The following is a 6,982-nucleotide window of genomic DNA, read 5'->3' as shown; positions in this document are numbered from 1 at the left end:
TTTTCCTGGTGGAGATATAAAGAAACAGACACACAGGGAAAGCCTTGCAAGTAATCAGACTCCCCAGAGTTTACTACTCTGCCACAACCAGATCTCACTGGAGTCTCTTTCATTCTCCCTTGTTTCAACGAAATCATCTTTACAGGAGCCAGGCTAGGGAACGCCATAGCCAGAGGCCTGGGCTTTGTCTGCTTTTATAAAGCTACCTATTGGCATCCTTGGAGTAGGGAGAGAGGCAGATTCCTTCATTAAAACTATTGCTTCCATGGCGGCGCCCGTGAGGCAGGGGGTGTTCTCCCTGCCCCGGGCTTTGGGCTGGTGTTCTCGCCAGGCAATAGAGAGCTCTCAAGGTGTTTGAGCATGAGAATGGCATGGTCACACCTATGCCTTGATGATAGAATGCGTAATCGTGCTAGTCTGAAATGAAACAGGTGAAGAATTTAGAAGTCCAATTCTGTCCAGCCTGAGTAACCCAACCCATTACTGTGATCCCAGTGAGGACCAAGAAGCGCTTCACACCCCCTGTTAACTGAGAAGGAGTTTCAGGAACATGCTCGTGCAGCAGGGATTGTCATCCCCAAAAAACGTCTTGAGCATCCCATTCATTTGGCCTGCACAGCTGGGATTTTTGATTTTTATGTTCCTCCCGAGGCGGATGCTCGCCTCTCATCCCTCTCCAACGCTGGCCTGAAGCAGAAGACAGAGAAGCTAAAGCAGAGCATGGCCTCTCAGTTGCAATTCAGAAAGTGAGAGAATATGATGCTGATTTCCAAATCAAGACCTTCCCATAAAAAACTCAGCAGATCTTTGTTGAAGCTCATCAGTGCCTCAATACCTCAGACCATGACCGACTTCATGCCCTGGCAACTGAGCACTGCTTCCCGGAAATGGTGTGGGACATCCAACTTAAGACAGTACGTTGGAGCTTTGTGGAATCTCTGGAACCACCAAGGGTAGTTCATGTTCGTTGCCCAAGTATGGTGAGCGAGGGCAACATATATGACCAGGTCACCATCCGCAGGCATACTCTCCAGACCCTGGCTATCTATGACCGGTTTAGGCGGTTGATGTATGGACAAGAAGATGTGCCCAAGGATGTGTTGGAATATGTGGTTTTTGAGAGACACTTAACAAACCCTTATGGGGCCTGGAGAATGCATGGCAAAATTGTCCCTGCCTGGGCACCTTCTAAGGAACCCATCCCCAAGATGGTGATGATCCCCAGTCCCAAACTCCAACCATGGGAAGAATATGAAGAGATAAATGTGGAAGTTCAAAAACCTCAGCCCATTCAGTGGCACAAGTAGGGTGGGATGGGAAGGTCTGGTGATTTGGTGTTGGAGTGTTTCACAGAGCATCTGAAACCAGGTCTTCCAAATGTTGCTCCTGGGAGCAAGAAAGAAGCCACCCTCAGCCACCTTTCAGCTCAAGAAAGAGGGGCAGTTTTTTTTTGAAATAAAACCCTGTCAGGGTTTCAAACTAAAAAAAAAAAAACTATTGCTTCCTCCTTGCTCCCATAGTTCAACTGCCCTGCCTCAATGATTGTGGTAACATCATCTTAACATAATATTTTTGTTTTTTTCTTTTGTTGTAGAGATGTGGTGCTATATTCTGAGTTTTACATTTCCTAGATCTAATTACAGCCACTCAGGAGATTGGACTGATTTCAAGTTCTGGAAATATAACTGAACACCTCTCCTAAAACTGGGTAAGAAGTTAGACTAACAGAAATGTTTGGCTCTGAGTTTAGTTGAATATCAAAAAGCTCAAGTTTGCCTGAATGGACTCTGTATGATGAAATTCCAGCTTCCCCTTCAGCTCTACCACTTCCTCACCTCCACCCTCACCCTGCGTATCCTGTGCTGCAGGACCATACAGTATTAACGTGTCCTGTGATTAAAGAGTTTGAATGAAGACAGTGTAGGCTAAAAAAAGTTTTAAGTTTAAAAGAACTTAAAAGCATATGGCCTGGAATGTTCTTGTTTAGTGAAATTCAAACACTGTTGCTAGCCAAGAAGAGGGTGTATCTCTTGTAGCAACCTGTATAAGCACCAAGGTTTTACCTCTACTATTCCTCATATTGGAAAATTATATTATTCACCCATTGAGTTGTTTTGCCAGTAAGGGTTATGACTTTCGTCCATATACAAGGAAAATCCTCCACCAGGGCCTTGTCATGGCACGGAGATGACTCTTGGGGTTATACCTGAGGAAGATAAACCTTGAGAGGGTCTAATAACCAACCAAACCTTTTAAGGGTGAGCCCAGTGACCGGCTGTGGTTTCTGTTAGAGGACCATGAAACAGATGAAAATACAAAATAGTCTTAAGCTGTGTATGGTTTCATTCTGCTTCCTCAGTAATGGTGCAAGAAGAGTAGAAGCATGCTAGGAATCACAAATTCCAAGGGCCATTCCAAACATTAATTAATCAACAGTTAAGTTGATTCTCAATATGTAAATACCTGTCCACTGACCAAAGGAGAAGAAAGAGCTGAACCATGACACTCAAAGATGTTCAAATTGAATTAAGAAAGAATTCATCAAGAAGTAGTAACTAAAAAAGATAGATTAATAAATTAATAAGTATTTATTAGATGTTTACTATGTGCCAAGCACAAGAGCTAAGAACTGGTGATCAAAATAGGGAAGCAAGAAGATTCCTGCCCTCAAGGAGCTCACATTTTAATTCAGAGAGTCAACACGTAACAACGACAATAACAGCCAGTCAGTTAATAAGCATTTAATATGTACAATGGAGAATGGAGATGAAATATTATTAACGTATCCTTTCTTTCCCCTGCCCCCCACCAAAAAATAAAAAAGCACTGAAAAAAATTGAGATGAAAATGATCCTACAGAGAATTTGGAACATCTAAATTAGATGTTCCCAAAAAGTGTTTAGAGATGAAGCCAGAATCATAGGATAATATATTTAGTGCTGGAAGACCTGCAAAGTCATCCTGTCCAACCCCTTCATACCATACCACCTCTCAAGGAAATATGACTTATACTCAGCAAGAATTCTAGTAGACCACAAAATTTAGCCAACTCTCGCCACAGTATTCTAACATATGAAGAAGTATCAGCGAGAAGGATGGAATTAGGAAGAGCAGCTGGACCTGAACAACTACATACAAACAAAATCTATGCTGGAGGCAATGCAATTTTAAAGCCAGTCAGGAATCAGTTTTCAAGGTATTGGCAAAAGAAGATTTCAAAAGAATGGAGATGACTGGTGGTTACAACAAGAGCAGCAGCCACTAGCACTTGTACTGTGCTTTATATGACTACCAATTTGAATAAATGGGTTTTCTTTTATTTAAAAAAAACCAGATAGGATGGAGAGACAGAGAATAAGAGAAACAGAGGGAGCGGGAAAGAGAGAAATAGAGAGAGAGATAGAGAGAGACACAGAGTGGGAGAGAGAGGGAGGGAGAGGGGGAAGAGAGAGAGAGAAAGAGAGAGAGAGATGATAGGTCTTAAGCACTGAGATAGGTACTACAGTAAGACAAGAAGGTTTGCAAAGCACTTTATAAAGATTATCTTATTTAATTATCGCAATAACCCTGAGAGGTAGGTACTATTATTATCAACATTTTAAAGATAAGGAAATTGAGGCAAAGTAAGGTTAAGTGACTTACCCAGAGTCCCGTAGCTGATAAGTATCTGAAGCACAATTTGAACTCTGGTCTTCCTGACCAGAGGCTGCATCAGCTAACAGCCTCAATTATAATTAACTGAATATAATATAACTGAAAAGAATAATTTTTTTTAAAAAAGCAACAACTCAAGACCAATCTGCCTACTTTACTACCTCTATAAAAATAATCCATGCCTACATTTAGGTTATCTTTGATGAAAGCATGGGAAGAGAATTGATGTTTTTTGCGTATGATTTTCTACAACAAACTTTATCTTCTCAGTCATACAACTGACAGAAGTGTAGAAATCTAAGATCTTGCTTTATCTGTCATTTTTGAGGGGGAGGGGGTGGCTAAGCATTTAATTCAGTAGAACACAATACAGCCTAAGAGCTTTTCTCAGAGAAGGTGACTATCATGTATGTGCTAAAAATCATACAAGAGTCCAGTATAGTAGAACACACCTTTAATCCCTGATGGGGGAGAGGCTGGATCACTTGATCTCAGGAGTTGTGAATTTCAGTGAGATTAAAGTTGATCAGGTGTCCTCACTAAATCCAATGTCAGTATGGTAAACACTGAGGTTGTATATATGGGAGTATGGTTAAGGGAAGAGAAGAAAGAGAACCTGGCTGCCTAGGGATGGACAATCCAGAAACAAAGCAGGTAAAGGTTTCCATGCTGATCAGCAGTAGAAAGGGGGCTGTGAGTGGTTGATGTGCTTCCTTCCTGGGAGAGATAAGGAAATTAGTCTCCCAAATAGATAGATACTTGGTTGTGCTGAGTTATCTCACTCCCAGTAGGAGAGCTCCTTCACTTCCTAGGGTCTGATATATATTCTTCTTTGTATACTTGCTATCAATTTGAATAAATAGGTTTTCTTTGATTTGGAAAGATAGGATGGAGAGAGACTGAGAAAGAGAGAGTAAGAAGAGGAAAGACAGGGAAAAAGAGGAGAGAGAGAGAGAGAGAGAGAGACAGAGAGACAGAGATGATAGGTCTTGAGCACTCAATAAGCACTGTAGTAAGACAATAATGTGGGCCTGAGTCTAAATTAAGCAGGTAGAACAGACTGGTTCATACTTGCTAAACTGCACAGTATAATCAGTGATCCCACATTGCTAGTTCCCACAAAAGTCCAAGTTTTTAACACCAATGTTTTCCCAGTGATTTGATATGCATGTATACACACACATCACTGCGAATTAAAGATACCATGATCTCAGAGGAATCAAATTACAGGTGATCCAAAGGGCAAAGGAAAGACAGGCTGCAACGTATTACCAGTGATGAGTGGCATATGCGAAATAGCATGAAAGGCATCATCAAGGACATGTGTCACTGAACAAGGTGGTGGGCTAGCTGTGTAGTGAGTGAGAGAAAACAGATGGACAGCCTCAAGTGCTACACTCTGAGCCCCCTAATATTAAAAAAAAAGAGGAACACCTCCAGTAAATTGGAAGGCTCCTTTTTGGGAGATTTATGGAAAGCTAGGCTACTACCAGGAGAATAATCTGCACAGCGGTCACAATAATAAAGGGTGTCCCAAAAGTCTTAGTGCACTTTTAAGCTTCAGTTGACTTAATTGTTGTATAAGGAAAACCACAATGAAAGTCATCAGAACTCTAGGACCGTTCGTTGAGGAAGCGTACCTCTTCTTCGAAGAGAGGTGGTGAACTACAGCTACGAAGTGAGGCATATGTTGCCAGACGTGGCCAATGAGTGTGTTTGTTTAGCTTAAATGTACCTCTTAAACGTTAGAATGGAAGTTTTTATTGGATTGAGAGGGGCTAGAGAGGATCATTGGAAAGTCACAGTGATAAAAGAAAGAAAAAAAATCTTGGATAAAATATGTGTGGGGTTTGTGGACTTTTCAAAAGAGAAGCTAAAAGCTTTATTCATGGTCACGTAGTATCAGAAGCAGGATATGGACGTAGGTCTTCTTAAACCCAGATCCAGCATGTAGCCCATTCTTCATGCTCCCTTCCTATTATGCTCTAATGATGTATCCCAATGATCCCTTCCTAGTCATTATTCTTATGAGAACTAACCTGATACAACAGAAAAGTTTGTTGAATTTAGAGTCTGAGGATCTCGGGTTAAAATTGCAGTTCTGCCACTTACTCTTTTTGTGACCTTAGACAAGTCACGTAATCTCTCTCAGTCTTGATTTCCTCATCTGTAAGATGGGGATAATAATCTCATCTACTTATCGGGTTATCCCAGGGATTGAATGACATAATAAATGTAAAGTGCTTTGCAAGCTTTCAAACACTCTATATTGTTGCTGTTGTTGACTTGTTTTTTTTTAAGTCATGTCCAACTTTCATTTGGGGTTTTCTCGGCGCAGATACTGGAGGGGAAAGTCACATGAGGAAACTGAGGCAAACAGGGTTAGGTAAGCGTCAGGCCAGATTTGAATTCAGGAAGATGAGTCTTCCTGACTTCAAGCCCAGCGCTCTATCTACTGTGTCATCTAGCTCCCCTTACTCTATATATTAGCTATTTGTAGCTAATAAATATAAAATCTATCATACCATAACATGGCCTCCTGACTGTTCCATGAACAAGACACTCCATCTCTTGGTTCCTGGTATTCTCTCTGGCTGTCCTCCGTGCCGGGAGTCTCTCCCTCCTCCCCTCCAATTACTATTCTTGCTGGCTTCCTTTAAGTCCCAACTAAAATCCCATCTATAGGAAACTTTCCTCAACCTCTCTTAATTCTAATGCCTTCTCTCTCTTAATTATTTCTTACTTATCCTGCATATAGCTTGCTTTGTGCATATCTGTTTGCAAGTTGTCTCGCCTATTAGACTGTAAGTTCATTGATGACAGTGATTGTCTTTTGCCATTTTTTGTATCCTTGACACTTAGTATAGTGCCTGACGTATAGTAGACAATAAATGTTTATTAATTGGTATAAAGTCATGTAATTTCTCTGGATGGTGTCTAAGGTCCTTTCCAGGTCTATTCAGGGTCTACCACAAGCCCTAGTGTAGTTTTAAGCTTTAATAACTGTATCAACTTTTTAAAGTCTTTTTTTCATTTTTAGAATAATTACAATAATAATACCTAGCATTCATAAAGGGCTTTATATAGGGCATCCCCAAAGTCTTAGCATAGTTTCAAGGTTTTGTAGCTGGACTTTTGTGGAAACAAGCAATGCAGAATCATCTAATGCACTAAGAAGTTGAGCTTAGTACCTTAAAACTTCACTGAGACTTTGGGGGCACCTGTATCTATGATCCTGTGATCTAGGGCTATGGCAGAAACCTTAGAGAACAAATTTATTGGTACTAGAACAGTAGAGCCTTCTCTACACTGGATATTCACATGGACA

At 40.9% G+C, this 6,982-nt stretch overlaps 1 pseudogene; it reads left to right on the top strand.

The window, feature by feature from the left end:
- The first annotated feature begins 265 nt into the window (after window positions 1-265).
- On the top strand, window positions 266-1,307 carry LOC118858446 (annotated as a pseudogene).
- Window positions 1,308-6,982: the final 5,675 nt, after the last annotated feature.

The sequence above is a fragment of the Trichosurus vulpecula genome, chromosome 7, assembly GCF_011100635.1.
Source record: "Trichosurus vulpecula isolate mTriVul1 chromosome 7, mTriVul1.pri, whole genome shotgun sequence".
In the NCBI taxonomy this organism is placed as follows: domain Eukaryota; kingdom Metazoa; phylum Chordata; class Mammalia; order Diprotodontia; family Phalangeridae; genus Trichosurus; species Trichosurus vulpecula.
This window is presented reverse-complemented; position numbering and strand designations above follow the sequence as displayed.